We start from the raw sequence: 18,051 nt of genomic DNA on the forward strand, positions 1-18,051 counted from the left end.
GGGTTCACAACAGAGCAGAAGCTGATTGAGTAAGGAAGATAAATATTTGTGAACAGGTTCCTAAGACTCTGAACTTGTTTCTGAGAATGATGATGTTACTTGATTCATTTACAGATATATGTATAAGCTTTTTCAAGAACAACTGCTTTAATTCATTCAGCTGTTTGGGGAAGGAGAATTCACTCATGTGAGTGGGAATCGGAAAGGGGATTCAACTTGTGGGAGGACCTCTGAGTTTTGCGAAGCAAACAGTACTATCTTACCTACTAGGAATACCATAGGAGAAAAAAAAAAAAAAAATTAAAGGCAGTATGCTTTAATTAATTGCAAACATATTTTATCTCTTCCTTCTCAGAGGAGATTTTTTTAATTTGAAAACTCTCCCTACCTGGAGTACTGTGTTCAGCTCTAGGGTCCCCAACACTAGAAGGACATGGACCTGCTGTAGCATGTCCAGAGGGGCCCCTGAGGAGGTCATGAAGATGATCAGGGGGCTGGTCTGTGGAACTTATGAGTACAGGCCGAGAGAGTTGGGGTTGTTCATCCTGGAGAAGAGAAGGCTCCAGAGAGACCTTAGAGTGGCCTTCCAGTACTTAAAGGGGGCTACAGGAAAGATGGGGAGGGACTTTTGATCAGGGAGTGTAGGGATAGGACAAGGGATAATGGTTTTAAACTGGAAGAGGGTAGACTTAGATTGGACATAAGGAAGAAATTCTTCACTGTGAGGGTGGTGAGACACTGGAACAGGTTGCCCAGAGAAGCTGTGGCTGCCCCCTCCCTGGAAGTGTTCAAGGCCAGGCTGGACGGAGCTTTGAGCAACCTGGTCTAGTGGAAGGTGTCCCTGCCCGTGGCAGGGGGGTTGGAACTGGATGATCTTTAAAGTCCCTTCCAACCCAAACCATCTATGATTCTATGAAGTCTGTAAGATTGTTCACACAATGGATCAGATCCATTGTCTATATAGCCCAGCAGCTGGTACCCAACAGTGATCAATGACCATAAGGAGATGCTTCAAGGGAAATTATGGTTCATCTCCTCTTTCCTCAAGATCTCCCAGCATAGATCTGTTTTAACGTAATAATTAGAGACAGGTTTGTGCCCAGAATAATGAGGTTTAATATGTCAATTATACAAACTAATTCTGTGCAAAGGAAGAGAGGGATTTTTTAAAGGGGTTAATGCTGACCTGATGATTATCTAGACTGAGTCAATTAGGCAATAGTAGAATCAAAATAAGAATGATCCAGCTTTTTGAAGACTTCACCCCAGACAGTCTAACACTCAACATGCCTACTCATTGCTATCTACTGAGATTTCATTAAGGTTCCAGGATTTGTTGGAAACACTGCAGAGTATTCAACCTCCAATGAACTGGAATAGTTTTTTTAATTAAAGCTGGAAAATAAAGATGAACTGAATAGAATTTTGAATCCTACCTCTCTGTACTTTATTTTATATATCTATGTTTAGCATCAAAACAGCAGATGGATCCAATACTGGAAGGGGCCTATTCTGTTTCAGACATTCCTGAATCTCATGAAATCAGTCTCAGGATATTACTATTAATATGTCTGAGCATTTGTCCAATTTGCCCTCAAACCTAAGTTACAACTCTAACCTAGCTCTGGACGCTATCAGCCCATTCCTAATAAAAAATGGACTTTCTTTATCACAATATATAGTTTTATCAGTCATGGTCCTTTGAGGCCAAATGTCCTAACATAATGTTAATTCTCTGGTCTTTTATGATCTCTCTTTTGTAATCATCTGAAAGCACTTTATAAAAATAACTTATGACATATCTGTGAAATACGTAGTTGATATCATATTCTTTATGGACAGTTCAGTGCCCGAAGACATCTGGAACCCAAAATAGAAAGCTTGTCTGTTGCACCTAAGAAAAAAACCTGAAATCTAGCCACTCTATTTCTGTGACCTGAAAAAAGTTTTTTCACAATAGTTGAGTTGCTAATAAGGGGTTTTTTTGCAGTTTTTCAAGCTCCTGTGATTTCCCTAATAGCCACTTGGAAAATGTAAGGCAGTGTGAATTTAAATTAATGAGATTCTCAATACAGAATGCACAGTGTAGGAAATAAAGCTATGGGACGATGGCACTAGATTAAAACACAGGACACCGAGATTCACTTCATTGATTAACCGCAGCTTCTTGGGGTGACCTTGTAAGTCACATAAACTTTTTGTGGGTAGGTATCTCTGTTGGTTTAGAGGACTAGTGGAACTTCTGATTTTTCATTTCTTCTTTGTCTGATTTTAAAATCTTTGAGGACAAAGCTGACATTCATTAGAAATCACTATATCATCCCTGATCATCAGGCTTTGATCTCAGCTTGGGCTTGATACTACTACAATGCAAATTTGAAATAACATGATAGGAATATTATATATTTCTCTTGTACAGTAATTTTCCTACTCAGAGGAGTTGACTAATAGGATGACTTGTGTTAAAGTTTTGAAGTCTTTCCTTTCATCTCATGGAAGCAAAAATATAGTCACTAAAGTGTAAAGTGATTTTGTGTCCTGCGTTGTTGCTGCAGATGGACTCTTTCACAGTTTTAAGGAACAGTCACAGTTTTAAGGAACAGTCACAGTAAATCCTTTGGGCTCCATGCAGCACTTGCTCTGTAACTTCGCGCTGAATGACCGCTGGGTGGCTACACTGCCCTTCGGCATCTCCCAGCCCTTGCTCCATTCTGTCATCCCGGGATTACATACTTATTAAGATGAACAATTGAAGGATACACCCAGAAATCTGGAAGTATTCAAAAACCAGGCTTCACTGGTCTCTTATTTGTACACTGTGGCCCATTGGCCTGCACACTGAAAAGTTACAGCACTGTTGGAAAACACCATCAAACAGCAATAAATGTGCGGAGGAGAAAGGGAAATACAGAGATGAGTTAGCAATAAAGTGAGCATATTCTGCACATTTATCTTGTTAGTCTCCATGTCCTGGCCAATTCCCAGTTTGAGCACTTCTGCTGGTTATCCTACTGGTTCACAACTCTTTTGGATTTTTATTCCCTTTCCTATGCTGACATCCACCAAGAAGCCTCCTGCCATGTGCTGGGACCATGTCTGCTGGTTACTGATATGGATCATGGCCTCTGACACCTGACATCCCTTCATTTTAGCCCTACGAGGAAGATGATCTCTTATATTATGGAGGCTACATGTGTGAAATCATCAGTGTAGCTTCACAGCGTTTTCATTTTCAGGAATGAAACCTGCCAAACCAAACTCATAACTGAAGGTCTATTTAAGCTGTCTCCAAAGAGCTTTTGACACTGGGCAATTGCTGACGCTATAGCAAGACAATGTTAAATGACAAACAGCACCAATGTGAGCAGCAGAGCAAACAGCTCAGCTATGACATATCCCATGGTATTGTGAGCTGGAATAGCATGTTCTTTTCTTAATAATGATTGCTGTAGACTGCATTGAACAGTCCCATTGGAAATGGTAGCAGGGAAGCTTTGGGAAGAGAGAAAATGTTCTGATTAAAGCCATTTCTGTGCTTACCCTGAAAAGTGATGGACATGACTGGTTCTGACTGATGCTCACTAGTCTTCAGTATCTCTTGGGGCTCTTTTTCCTATTAACTGAAACAAAATAGGGAAAAGACATGATTTTTTTTTTTTTTTGTGAGAAAAAAATAAACAAAGGTTGCATTTCCATGGCTAGGGCATTGCTTTAACAGAAGGTGTAGCATCTTGGAACTGACAGAGGTTTAAAGTTTAAAAAGGAGAAAGGAAAAAAACCTGTCAGTAAATGTGATGTGTCAGTAATGCCCCAGCGTGAATGGATAGATGTGCCAAGAAAGTACCCACCTACCACGCCCCGTTTTCAACTAGAGAAAAAGTTTTATGTTGTGGCTGACAAAAGTCAGGGTGTTAGGAGGGAAGGAGAAAGCAAGTGGTATGTTAGTAGGGTGAATCAAGTCAAGGAGCTAATTCTGGGGTTTGTATGCAATGCAATTTCCAGTCTTTCAATGCAGCAGGACTGAAAGAAGGCTTCTCAGTCTAAATATAGCATTGACTGATTGCTATGTGCTGTGCAGTCATGCTGAAAGGCTTTTGTCCTGATGGCCATGTGAGTGGGAGGCAAGCTTTTTGCAAGCAGGCGCTACACTGCTATGCATTGCTGTGTATTATTTCCCCTTGTATTGAGTAATTTGTGTGAAGAGCTTGCAGTAGGTAAAGGCTTTGTTTCAGTCTCTGCAATCTCTGCAGCCTTAGCAATCTCTGCTCATGGTCTTTAAAGGAGAAAGTTTAGGTGAACATCTGACTTTAAAGCTTTCCTGCAGGCTAAGTGTTCAGCAGTTCTGCATTTATTCACTAATGCCCTTGCTCATGGGGCATTATTAGTCCACAGGGCCAGATGCAGCTGTGGTGTGAATGGCAGAAGGCTGCCCTGGACAGTGCTCAGGCCTCAACCTCATTGTGTAACATGAAATGTGCCTCAGTGGGGAAATGCCAGAGAAGGATTGTCATAAATCTGATCCTGTCCCTTAGGTGAAATTAAGGGTTATCTTTGGGCAGGTGAATTAACTCAACAGTATCTTGATATTTTCTGTCTTGTAAAATGAGGATAATAAATCTTACCCATCCCTGTAAAGGCTTTAAGATATCTGAATGAAAAGTGCTACTTACATACTGGATATTTTTTTTAGAGCACTCTGCTGCGTGATTATGTCAGATGCAAATATTCACTATTCACTCCTCTTCCTTCCACAAAAATTGGAGAAGATGGGATCAGAAACTTGGGCCATTTCTTGAGCATCTTTGGACACAGATCTGGAGTTAATAGGGCCCTTTTCTTTGGAATAGCATCTACTGAAGACAGGCAAAATACTATTCCTTGCTTAATTTCTGTTTTCTCATTGATGTCTTTGCTTCTGCATTGATTAAAAGTAGCACACTCTAAGAAGACGTCAGAGTTTTTATTTTGTTGTTTTAATTTTGAACTTCTGAGTCTCCCAGGTTTAAACTGTAGTAGTGCCCATATGATACAGCTGCTTGCCATATGTGTTGGAGGGAGGAACATGTGATTGTGAGGAATATGATGACATCCAAACGGATAAAACATTCATCCCAAGGTGAATGGGTGTATCTGTTATATATTTTGGCGTTCTCTTTTACCAGCAGACTTAGAGCAATTTAAAAGCATAAAACCATAAAAGAAAGAAAGATCATAAGGGTTTGTGAGGGACACTGACAGAAATGGAGGAGAGGGCTTATCATGAGCTACAGTGATGAAAACAGTGGGAGGTATATAGATGAAGTGGAACCACTCTGAGGTTCTCCCTCTTACACATACTTTAGAATAAGAATGGCTGGCTTCCAAAGACTTTTTTATCACCAGAAATATCTGTTTTGCTATTGATTGCCTTTTACTCCTTTAAAACAACCCCATCTTTGTTCTCAGTTTGTCTATCCCCCATCCTGTGTCTTGCTATCAGAGTCCAAAGCACCTCTAAAATTGACAGCAAGTTAACACGATACTGACGTAGATCAGCACAACATATCCTAACAGCCCAGCCTATGATAATCTTATGACTTTGACATATCATAATAGACCGTTGTTAGATAAACTTATATCTTTGCCATATGCAAAGAAAGAACTCAGCATAAAACAAACATAAGCCTTTGGTGCTTCTTCCCTCAGGGTGAAGCTTCTCCCTAGATAGAAAAGAAGCAAGCCCTGTTTGGACCCTTCAGATAGATCATCAGTGGATGTGAGCAGTGTAGAAATGTCCTTCTGAGGCTCCACACAGAATACACATTTGGGCTTTGTAAGGAAGCACATAAACATTTTCCATGAGAAGTGGTACTGATCAGCTTCCCTTCCCCTGTCCAGCTTTTCTTCTCTGGCAACAGCATCTGCTGCTACAGTAATGCTGAACCTGTTCTGCTCAGCCTCTGCTGTGCACATCATGCCTAGCTGAATCAGTAGATGAGGTTTTTTACCTCATTGAACTCCTAATCTTTTTGGGAATGTAATACATCTAAGTATTTGAAATATGAGAGATCTTTCAAGATTCCAGTACTATCTTTTCACTTGGCAGTATTATTCAAGCATGGTCACCATAACATGACTGTAGATATCCTTTGTTTTTTTAAACAAAGAAAAAAAATTAATTACTAAACCAAGTACTACATGATTTAGGGGACCAGGTATGAAGAATTTGAAGAAAATCCAGAAAAGCAAGTAAGCAATTGATAAGATATCCAATAATGAATAGTTAAGGTACAGGTTTGAGTACAAATATGGTCCTTTAAAATCATTAATTTAAATGGGAAACAAAGTTATTGGTCTTCTTGCAGATCACTCAAAACCCACCATATGCAATTAATTAAAAAAATATAATAATCAGTGGGTGCCTAGATCTGTTTCAGTACTTGTAAGAAAGCTGGAAAGCACTACACACAGAAATTTCAAACACAGACTGACTGGGTAGAATTGTTCAACATGTAGTACGATGCTAATATGTAATGTAAGGCGTGATTGTATCTTTCTCTGTTCTCCAGTAGCCTGTAGTGATTGTTTCCGTAAGAAGCCAGCATTTGTGATTGTGTCTGTGAATTGTAATGAAGATTCTCAAGAGTGGCCAGAAACATGTGTTTTCTCTCATCAACACATCTCCCATCTTCCTGGGAGCCATCTCAGGTAGCCTGACAACACGCCCGATAGTAGCTTTCTGGCTATACAATAAAGTATACAAACGGACTGGTCCAGACAGGTGGGATTTAAAGAGTCACCCACCATATGTGTCTGGGGCTGGGCTGGAAGGTGGAATGGCCAAGAAGTCCAGATTTGAGAGGAGAGTCAATACACTGTATACCAAAATGAAAATAGATATTTGTATGCAACACCTAATACAATCAGGGTTTGCTGGTGTTGTTTTCTTCAAGGCAGCAGCTTTAATAGCTTCTTGATGCTTGCCATATGTACAGTCTGATGTAGATCATCAGCTGGAGGGCTTCGTGCTTACAAGACATAGTGGAACACATATATTTGCAGTGCCACATTAAAACTCAATTGGCTGCTGCTTACTCTCAGAATTTCATTGTAAGCAAGACATAAGATTTAAGAGAAAAATCCATAAGGATGTATTTATGTTCCAAAGCAGAGCTTTAGATCAACTTCTAGTGAAAGACTGAAGCAATTTCAGAGTAATTAATGGGCTTCCTGTGATCGTTGACGTGATCTCACCCGTAACTAATGATGGTAGCTTACATGCACATGAGATAGATGTGGATCAGTCATCCAGCAGGGCAGATACAACATCTAGTTAAGATATGGAAGGAATGGCAAGTGAATCTGTATGGAAAGAGGAGTACATAAGTAAGCATAATGACTTCACTGGATAGAAAAAATGGATGTGCTATAAAGTTCATAGGTTTTATATTTTTCTTTCTTTTTTTAAAATAATAATTATAAAAAATCATTGTTTAATGGCATATTCATAATTTACAATACCAATATAAATGTGAATTTTTATCTATATATATCTCACAAGGCTTAATGCTAGATGGGATGATTGTATCACTCAGTCTGACTCTGTGTATTCCAGTGCATTAACTATTACGCAGAAGACCCAGATGGCCGAGGGAATCCTCTGTATCCTTGCAGAGTGCTGTTCTGTCCTCAGGCTGCCACATCTCCAGCAGCAGCCAATGTGTAATGTCGTAGAGAGAGGAGAAATGCACCAAACCAAACAACCCAAAATAACAACCCGCCAGCTAAACAGAAAATGAGCAAATAAACAGAAGAGCTCTTGAAGTTGTTCATTGGGATGGAAAAAATATTTTTCTGATTTCTTCAGGCAACAAGCTGAAGCATGAGACTCAGCCACTGTCTGAGCCCAAGAGCAGTTGAGACTCTGCCTGCTGCAGCAGCCCACACACCCCTAACTCTGTCAGAGTGGAGATTTACTGAATCTGCACCCAGAAGAGAACGATAAACCCTTAATTTAATGCCTATAACCTTAATCCCAGCAGCTGCCTGAAAACACACTGTAAAAAGGTACTGAAATTTTCCAATTGATGAGGATGTGATCATCTCCCCTTAGTATCTATACTGTTTAATTGTCCTCACACAGAGAATGTCTCCTCTTATAACAGGGCTGATTTGTCTAATTTGACCTTCCAGCTCTGGATAGATGTGAGTGTTTGACAGAAGGCTTATGTTGGCAGTTCTCATCTCTCACCCATGCGCTTGCATGGCATGATAGCTCACCCAGCAGACAGAAAACCTTCATGAAGGCCCTGTTTAATAGCAAGAGAAACAAAATACAGAAAGAATGGAAGCATTTACTTGTACTTGTCTGTGAGCTAAGCAAGTGAAAATCAGGAATTGGCTTTAATTGTGAGTTTTTTAACCATCACAATGATGTGGTTAGGGGAGTTGCATAGATCTCTTCCTAAGTGAAATTCAGTGGGTGTGAATGGATCCCCTGAATACATCACTAAGCCCTGCCAGGACTCCACCAAGAAATAGTACATCTCCCTGGAGCATGGCAGACCTTTCAAGAGCAGTAAATTGCAGATTTTGGTCCTTAAAGGACTTTGTTAGTCAAAGCTTTACATCTGCAGATTTAAGCATTTATACAAGTTGAGCTTTTAGCTAATATTATTTAAATAGGGCTTGGAATGTTGTAGGCAGCCAAAATGAGTCTTTGCTCTTAACATATGGTATGGTATGGTTTAACAGAACATTAAAGCCTTTAATCTTGCTAAGTAGGAGAGAGAGAGAGAAATCAAACATTTTTAAGTCAATAGGCAGCTGATAGCAATATTATATGCATGTGAAGTACAGCAGCTAGTGTTGGAGAAGCTATGTTTTTCAACTGCAAGGGAGAACTGCTATATTATGGATTGCTTAACAAAATCCAGGTATTTAAAAAATCCCTTAGAAGGAAAGCTTACACATATAAGACCAATGACTGCTTTTAGTGCTCTGCAAAAAAGTACATTTAAGTATGCCAAGCCATAAGTAAGTCACACAGATCCAGTGTGTGACAAACCATTATACAGTAAACCCACAGACATCAAAGGTTTTGTTCATAAAACTAAGTACAGACATTCACTTTGCAGAGCCAGAACCAAAATTTCATTTTCTATAAGTTGTTTATTCTTTGTCTTAGAAATCTCATGAAGCAGAATGGAACTCAAAGGTTTCGTATTCAGCTTCAGGCCATTCTAACATATTCATTTGAATTCAAGATGAAGAAAATCTCTACAAAGTATTCTCTAAGTTCTCTGAATTTTTATTTTGGGCACAGTAGATTACATTCCTGATCTTGCAAACACTTAATGCATGTTCTTAATTTTGTGCAACCCTTTGATCTGTGTAACCATAAAAGTTTACTCTTGTGTGTTAACATTTGAAGGACCAGGCATGTCAGAGTAGCAATATGTGTTTATTCTGTGAAATAAAAAGGAACAACAATACCAGAAGCTGGAGTTTTTCACAGTCTAAAACCAGACAAATTCTCCTTTGGGGCACATCTAGCAAATCTCAATTCTCACACTTTTCTCCAAAATAGTACTTGAAGTCTAACTACTGAAGTAACTAGATAGCTACTCTAAATGAGAATGTATGTTTGGAATGGCACAGCTAAACTTCTACCTTTCTGGAGTAGAGGACTCCAGGACTCTTTTGCTTCAGCAGTACAAAGCTGGTAAGAGACGTGAGACTCCCCAGGTGTGCCTGGCTGGGGCAAACCTGCCAGTGAGAGGAAGGAAGGTGGGGAAGAAAAAGAAAGAAGAATTAAAAGGAACTAACTCCTCATTAACTCAGAACGTGGGGCTTGTGTCATATGAGACGGGACAATTCTGCAGCTGTTCATCACTGTGGGGCTGCATCCAGCCTTGCTTTACCTACCAGAAGGGGGAGAGAGTGGCATTGTGTAAGCAGGTTTCTGCTAGTGCGATATCTAGTCACTACTATGTAGGAGAGAACAAACAACACAAAACAAAGCATGCAGTTCCCTTGGGACATCTGTGCAAGACCTACAGACATCAGTCAAGGTGTGAATGGACTCTAGACAAACGAAATGGATAGATATCATCCCTCTTCCACAGCTAAAAACCCATTTGTTTAAATACCTGCCATTTGTTATTAAAGCTGTGCCAAATAGAAGATTGCATTTGGTAAAAGATAGAAGTAATGCTTTTAATTAAACCAGATTCTTAGAATGCTTCATTTGATAAAGAAGTCTCAAGATAACTTTGTTCCTTAGTGGGGCAGTCCTGTTGATTTTGTATTAATCCAGTGGATTTCTATCACTTGGAAAAAAAAAAAAAAAACAAACCAAAAAAACCCCAACTATAAAGTGCTTGATTACTCTTTTTATCTTTATTCCATTTTCCTCTGGCTTAATTTAAAAAAAATAATTTCCTTATCTGCTGTGCACCCTCTGCTCAGTGCTTGTCAGAGATGTGTTTCTTCTTTGACGCTATCAGCATTAGTACATTTGTGAAGTTAATCTATCTGTGTTGTCTAGAAAGCAGTTACTTTGCTGGCTCTAGACTTAAAAGAAAAGGGAAAAAAAGTTGGCAAACTGCTTTTTAAACAATGCATGGTATTTCATGAAGCATTTGCAACTATAAAGGATGTAACACCATGGGTGAATTACAAAACTAACATTAAATCTGAGTTGCTCTCAGAAGTCTATTTTTGCCTTCCTGACATAATGGTCCCATCCTGACACTGCTATCTCCTCTCTGCCAAGCAGTAGCAGACGACAAGCCTTTTGTGCTGATTTTTTAGTGGAAGATCAATCAGTAATGGTGAAACTGGGTATAATCCAAGAGTAGCTGTATTTCATTTACTGTCTTGGGCCAGAGGTGGTCAATCAACAAGCAGAATAAAATTTTCTTTCTGTGTTTTCCAGAAAAAAATTGACTCACAAGTGCTTTAAAGCAGGGAACAAATGAGAAAGTAAAGCCTGCAGCTTTTCACATAGTACCTTACCCTAATCTCTTGTTTCTATACAGAATTTGACATAACCAAAAAACTAACTGTCCTATGCTTCATCTTCGATATTTGCTGGCATACAATGACAAGTGCAGCCCTCCCACACACAGAGAAATACAGAAGCCTGTGTTTAACTGTCCTCCTGTATAATATCTTCTCTAAAATTTTTTTCTTTACAAAAGGTGTGATGCTGCTTCAGCCTCAGTTTCCAGAGATCCAGCTCTAAAAGATGGTTAGCAGCCTGAAGGACAAAGCACATTTTCAAAAATCATCAGGATCTGCATCACAGCATATTTGTGTGATTTGTGTGATGAGGGCGGAATTTCAGCACCATAATAATTCTTAAGTATTTTTTAAAAAAAATTCTCCCTTTATCCTCAGAAAGCACACTGATACTTCAAACTAGGAGGTGTAGAGGTGTAAAGATTCTTTTAAGTATGCAGGACACGTAGTGCCATTTAAACCTTGCAGGTAATGGTAATAATCATATAGCAAATTCCCCATCCTGTCCTGAGTTGTTACCAGATATTTGTCCTCTCCTCTGTTTGTGCTTGTGCTGGGAGGGAGTGAAAGAAAGGAGACAAAGCAGTTGTAGAATGAGACAAATTTTCCCCACTGATTGGGAACAAAACCAGACTGAACTGAGTTCTCTGAACTCTTCAACATATCACGGGTGTCAAAAATAAGAGGATTCTGGGACAAGTAATAATGAGCTGCCTCTGTCAGAATGGGGGAAATAAATGCAACACAGGCTCAGAACACCATCTGGGAGAAAGGCACAGAGGGAACTGGATATTAAATTGCTTTTCATTTACATCTGCCAAATGAAATGAAGTTTACTCCCAGAAGAAGGTTTGAAAATAAGTCTTCTAAGAGGACAACTTTCCTGTGTAGATAATCAAAAACGATGAGAAAGATATTCAAAGAACAGAGCTTTTTATGTGTGGGTATGTCCATATAAATGGGTGCAGGCTGTACACTGAATGGCCCAGACATGAACCATCTGCAATTTGAAAATCACAGAGCTGTCCTAGCACCCAGTTCTAGTGTAAATATACGCTAAAACATCCTAATGTGCTGTGTGGTGTCTGAAATGGAGATAGATTTTGTCTGCCTGCTCAGAGAATAGACAGAAAGAGGTCATCCTTTCCATATAGGCATGTGCAGCATTATCATTAGCTCATAATGCACATTAGCCAACTAAAAGGAAACATTTCCAGGAAAGTAATGGATCTGTTAGTTCCTCTAGTTCAGTAGCCAACTTTTCCTTTTGTTCCCATGATGATTAGTTCTCATAACATATGAGAAAAGTAATTCCTTTTGTCTAGAAACATTAAATAACCATATCATTAGAAGTTCAACACTTGGCAATTTGTAAACTAGATATTAACACTCTGAAACAAAAAATCAATGGCTACTTAAGACATTACAACCAAACTGCATGGCCAGTTTTGACTTTCAGGTACTGTGGAGGGAGAAAGGCAGCTTTATTTCTAAATTAAATGTTTTTATGACAACATTCTTAGAAAAATCTTCCATTTTTTTTTAATGACAACTCTAGAATTCTTTTCACTAGCTTTGTGTAGAACTAAGATGCTTCTGCCTCCCAAACAAGAAACTGAAGACTTGGAGTTGCAGGCAAATCAGTGTTTGGTGATGTGTTCATAAAAGCATCAAGGAACTTGAGTCCATCCACCAGCTGATATTCACGAGCCAGTTCATTATGCCTTTAAATCAGAACTGTGCACAACTTTCTGATTTCTTTTTGCCAGACTCTGGCCCCAGAAATAGTGTCAACAGCAAAACAAGAGCAAAAAGATGAGTTTAGAGCTCTCCTTCTGAGATGGAGTTACATGAACCTGACTCTGCAATAGGTAGTGGGGACAGCAAGAGTATCTAATTTTCTGAGGAAGAGAGAGCAGGCCAGCTGGCAGTTCCTGAGGACCACAGGGAGCAGGAAAAGAGCCAACTGGAGCAGATAGGCTAAAGGGTTGGGAGGTGCTTGGAGAGAGACCGTGGGAATGGGCAGAGAGAAGGCTTCAGAGGTAGGTGGGAACTGTATTCCAGAGCTTTGGTTGATATGAGTAGGGAGCTTGTTTCTGACATGATATGACATGTCAGACATGCTGGTGAAGGGATTTAGAAGCAGAGAGGGGCAGGAGGGAAAGGATAATTTAGCTATGACTTTAATGAGTGGAAAAGATAGAGATGAGAAAATCACAGAGCCAGCGTAAAGAAGTAGCCAAGACCTGAACCTGGCTTGTACTGGGAGGAATTGGTAGCATTTTGAATAACAAAAAAGAATAATTGCCTTTATTTAATGACAAGATTCACATCAGAAATAGATACGTCAATTTTTATATAGAGACATATTTTTTGCTATCTTTATTTTGCTATATTTTTTGCACCAATGACCATACAGGTGGTAATCTCACAGTTTCTGTTTTAAATCATACTCCTCCAAGTTAATGACATGTGAAACTTGATCTGTGCTATAATTAATAAAAGTTTGGAGCAGCTAAGCTAAGGAAACATGGAGTTTTAAAGTGTATAATTAAAAATGAATTGCTTAAAAATCCAGTATATTATCATAAAAAATATTATGAGAGAAAATGTAGGTAGTGTGTTACACAGCAGATCAGGTGACCATAATGGTCTCTTCTGTCTTTAGTATGTAGAAAAATCATAGATAGAGATCTAAATTTGATACACTGAAGGTTTTGTTGTTTTGTTCAGGACTGGCATCTTAGCTGGTTTAAGGAGATGCATGGGCAAACCCAAGTTTAAAAATAGATATGAGAGACTCATATGTGAAGCAGTACTCTTTGGTATCACAGAAAGGCCTTACATAAAACTAGGTCAGATTTCATTTGGTAATTGAAGCTGGGTCTCACCTGCCTGGGTAACCTGTGCCGGCTCTAGAGGGAGTCCCATTTGCCATTCTATTGTGCCTAAAACTAGGGAGCTTGAGGCTCTCAATAGAGACCTTCACAGGCACTAATTTTTCCCCATTGACCGCATGGGAAATTTAGAAACCTCCTCTAGAGTGACTGCCCCATTAGGAATCTAATGTTGTAGACTAGATGCCCACATTAAGTTCACTGGATCTTTGGCTGAAAGGGCTGCCATGAAAGGGTTTCTCAGCCATCCTATTAATGTCCCATCCACTGAGACAACTTGAAGTAGCATTTTTCTCTTAGGTCTGATATTTGTGAAATACTTGCTAAATCACCTCAGATATCATTAGATGGGTGCCAAAGAAATTTAAGATGAATTCCAGTTCAACGAAAGTAGCTTTCCAAAAATCTGTACATTTTGGACACTCACAAGTATATCAATTAAGGAATCTCATGAGATATTTACAGTGCCAGAAGATGTTGTTCTTTGCGATTCAGGCTGATGATATTTTCTCAGGAGCCCAGAATGTATGAAATATCATTTTTGGTGAGTAAGAGCAGAATCACATATCCCAGTTGCTGAATTATTAATATTTGCAGAATGTGTAGTATTATCTCATAACAAATCTGCTGTCTGCATTCCCTAGTCTATACTGAAAAGCTCCCCTCTTTTTTTTAATTTTGCACTACTTTTACAAAGTTTGCTGATGACCTGAGCACAGTTTGATTGCCGTATTTCTCCACTAATCACAGCTAAATGTTCTTTTCTCATGCTTTATGAAACACAAAGTCAAAACAGAATAGAAATAGAGGGAGTAAACTGTAAGGTCAGACAAGCAATGTGCAACAGGACTAGGAAGTGAAGCCAGACAACCTTGTGCTTTCATTGCAAGGTCTTTCTCCTCCTCCAGCCCTTTATAGTAAAAATGCCTAACACCTTGATGCTTTGGGCAGGTTTCCATACTCGACACATCTCTGGAGGTCAGAGAAGGGTGGGAAAATCTCGCTTTGTCAGTGCGTGGGAGGGCTTTGACAGCTGCAGGGCGGAGCTGGGGCCCATCTAACCAATTTGGCAGCCCTTGCTCTGCTCTGGCCTCTGGAGATGGTGACCTGGAATGCAAAGCCTCCTCCTTTGTGTGGTCTCATGCCTATACATGCTGCACGAGCCTAATGCTAGTCTTGCTAGAAAAGATAAATTAAAGAAATTATTCAGTTATGTAGAAATCTTAATCAAAACCCATGAGCTCAGCACAATCCATAAATATCTCAGTGTTATTTCTGGGACTAAAGTTGAAAAACAGGAGAAGAAACAATAAAATGAAGGAAAAAAATACCTTACTATAGCCAATTAGTGTGAAAAGAGTAAATATGTCTTTGTTGGAACTTTGAAAAAAGAAAGTTTTGGCCTGTTGTCTACTGTGGCATTATCTCAGAATAAGAAATAGGGTGATGAATTTGTTGGGATACTCACTGGAGAAACTACTTGATTGCAATCTGGCCTGCTGCTTAAGGAAAATAAAATTGAGTTCTCATCAGGCAACAAGCCTGTATAAGTTAATAGGCTTTAATAATAGCACCTCATTACATTTTTATAAAACTGCCTGGGAAATGAATGCTGGAAATACAAAGAAAAGCTCTATGGGATAACAGTTATAAAGCAAAGATAACATAGTCAATATTACAGCACTTCAAAATAATGCATACACTATACTGGATACCACACAGAATTCAGTGACTGGGATTAAGGCCAAGTAAGCTTTTTTGAATGGATGTCCAAAGCAGATGGGAGACCTGACTCATGCTTTGGAATAGAAAAATGATTTCTGGGACAAGGTGTTTGGGAAGCTTGATAGCAGTCAGAAAATTAAGAGGTACTAGCCTCAGTGAATGCTGATGTATAGTAACAATATTGTGGTCACTATTAAAAAAGTCACATTTGCCAGCAAACAATCATTTTACTTTTGTATCCAAGACACACCACTTCTTTCCCATGGATTTTCAGTACCTCTGTGCAGTAACTGCTGACAAATATGTACACTTTTGAAAAACGATGAGCACTCTGTGAACCTGGCGGCATTTCTGTTCCCAACAATTGGTCATTAATCAATACTGTGGTGAAGAAACTGTTAGACTCAGTGGAGGTAAGAGCAACAGAGAACACTTCTGAAAGGATGCATGAGCAAACAGCATGACTGCAAACAGCAAAACTACAGCAGATTTTGTTTGTATCAGGGAGGTCACGCACATTGCCTCTAGTAAGGATGTAATTAGGTGTTTCATGTGGGAGCCAGGGCTCCCAAGGCTGACTGATGGAGGCAAGTGCCTGTAGAGGATGATGCAGGATATCTGAGTTGGACTGTAATTAAGATATCAATTTATATACCTTCTTCTTTCCATTTACTACACACAGAGTCTGGGCAGGTCCTTAAATTAAGGGATTAGAGTTAGTCAAGACAAATTCCGTTCCCTCTGCTCCAGTGTGTCAGTGCCATGAACTGCTGAGGTCTCTGGGAGCTGTGTATGCTCCATACTTCATAGAGGTATTTAGTACATCGGGGGAGATCTCCTCTGATCTTGTGTCCTCAGTGGTAATGCTATATTTTAATTAGTAGATCAAATTAATCAGCTTGTCACTGTCAGTGGCAGACTAGAGATGAGGCTTTCATGGGACACACATCGACTCTTCTGGAATATCTTATCTTTATCTCATTTGAGGGATTTTCTTATGTGACTTTTTGATGACAACTTTCAACATGTGTGGCTAATTGTTACCTGACGGAGACTGGCTATTTTGACTCTGAAGAAGGACGTCGTAAGAGATGTACTCAAACCAGAATGTGACGCATTCCATGAATGTGGGGAGATGCTTCTCCCCTCCCACCAAGGACACCTGAGGGCAACACCAGAACCTTGACACTGAAATATTTCAGAAGGCAAGCTTCACATCTCTGACTTCAGCAAAGACCAAGCGTGAGTGCTCATTAAATATTAAATAATAGTATGGTTCAGATCTGAATCCAAACTTCTCATCTTGCACCATTCCAGTTAAGCTGGTTATGAACAGGAACACTGCTCTGAAACCCCTTTGAACTTTGGAGGAATTTTGGTTCTGGATCTAAAACCTGAGTTCAGTAGTGTGTAACAAGAGCTTTCAGTCAAAAGGGAAGCATGAAAGGAAATAATTCAGGATTATTTTTGTAACATATTGGAATAAACAGCAGAGAAAAAGAGGCCAAGTCATTTGTGACTTGTATTCTAATAGCCAAAAATTATCTAAAAATACGAATTAAAAATATGAAACAGGCTTGTATGAGTACATTTGAACTACTATTTCACAAAAGTTTTAACTGCAGAAAAAAACTTTATAACACCACCTGCTGTTCTGCTGGTTTTGACCTGACCCCTTTCTCCTTTTCTTGTTATTATAAACAGTGAGCTCTTTAAGTGAGAGCTGTTTAAAGGATAGGGGGCTGTAAGTGTTCCTTCCTAGATCCCAGATGCAGTGGGAGACTGATGGGCTTTTTGATCTTTATTTTATGAGTGTCTGATAAATTGCCTCTGGCACCTGGCAACTGAAATTTCACTATCTGAAAACTAACCCTTATGTCAAACAATGTGGCCAGTCTCATACTCTGAGTTAAAGAGCTGCATGCATTTAAGTACAGGATGTTTTCCAACATTCAGTACAGTATGTGGTGAAGCCCTGCTTCACATATTATTATTAGACAGATCCTCAGCTGATGTAAATTGGCATAGCCCCATATGATTAAAGGAGCTGAACTGTTTTACATCAGCTGGCAACCTGGTCCAAAGTGCAACACACATACTTTTTGATTTAAAGTAGTATTTTGTATGTGATTCTTCAAAGGTTGGTATGGTTCAACTTTTTCAATATATTGCTCCATGGCCTCTGTTTTTTGTTTCTGAGGCAAGTTAAAAAAAAAAAAAAAAAAAAAGTATTAAGATAAAGCATCATGGGTAATGTTTTCTGGTTTTCTTGTTTGTTGGCTGCTTCAGATGGAAACTGAGCTATCGTGTATTTGAAATCAAAGTCTCAAATGGTGTTCTGGCTAATGACTACCAACTTGTGTTACTACTTTGTGCCCTGGGGGAAGTCACCCTAGTCTCCACTTTGTTTCTCATGTGTTCTGGA

Source organism: Strix aluco, chromosome 3 (assembly GCF_031877795.1).
Source record: "Strix aluco isolate bStrAlu1 chromosome 3, bStrAlu1.hap1, whole genome shotgun sequence".
Lineage (NCBI taxonomy): Eukaryota > Metazoa > Chordata > Aves > Strigiformes > Strigidae > Strix > Strix aluco.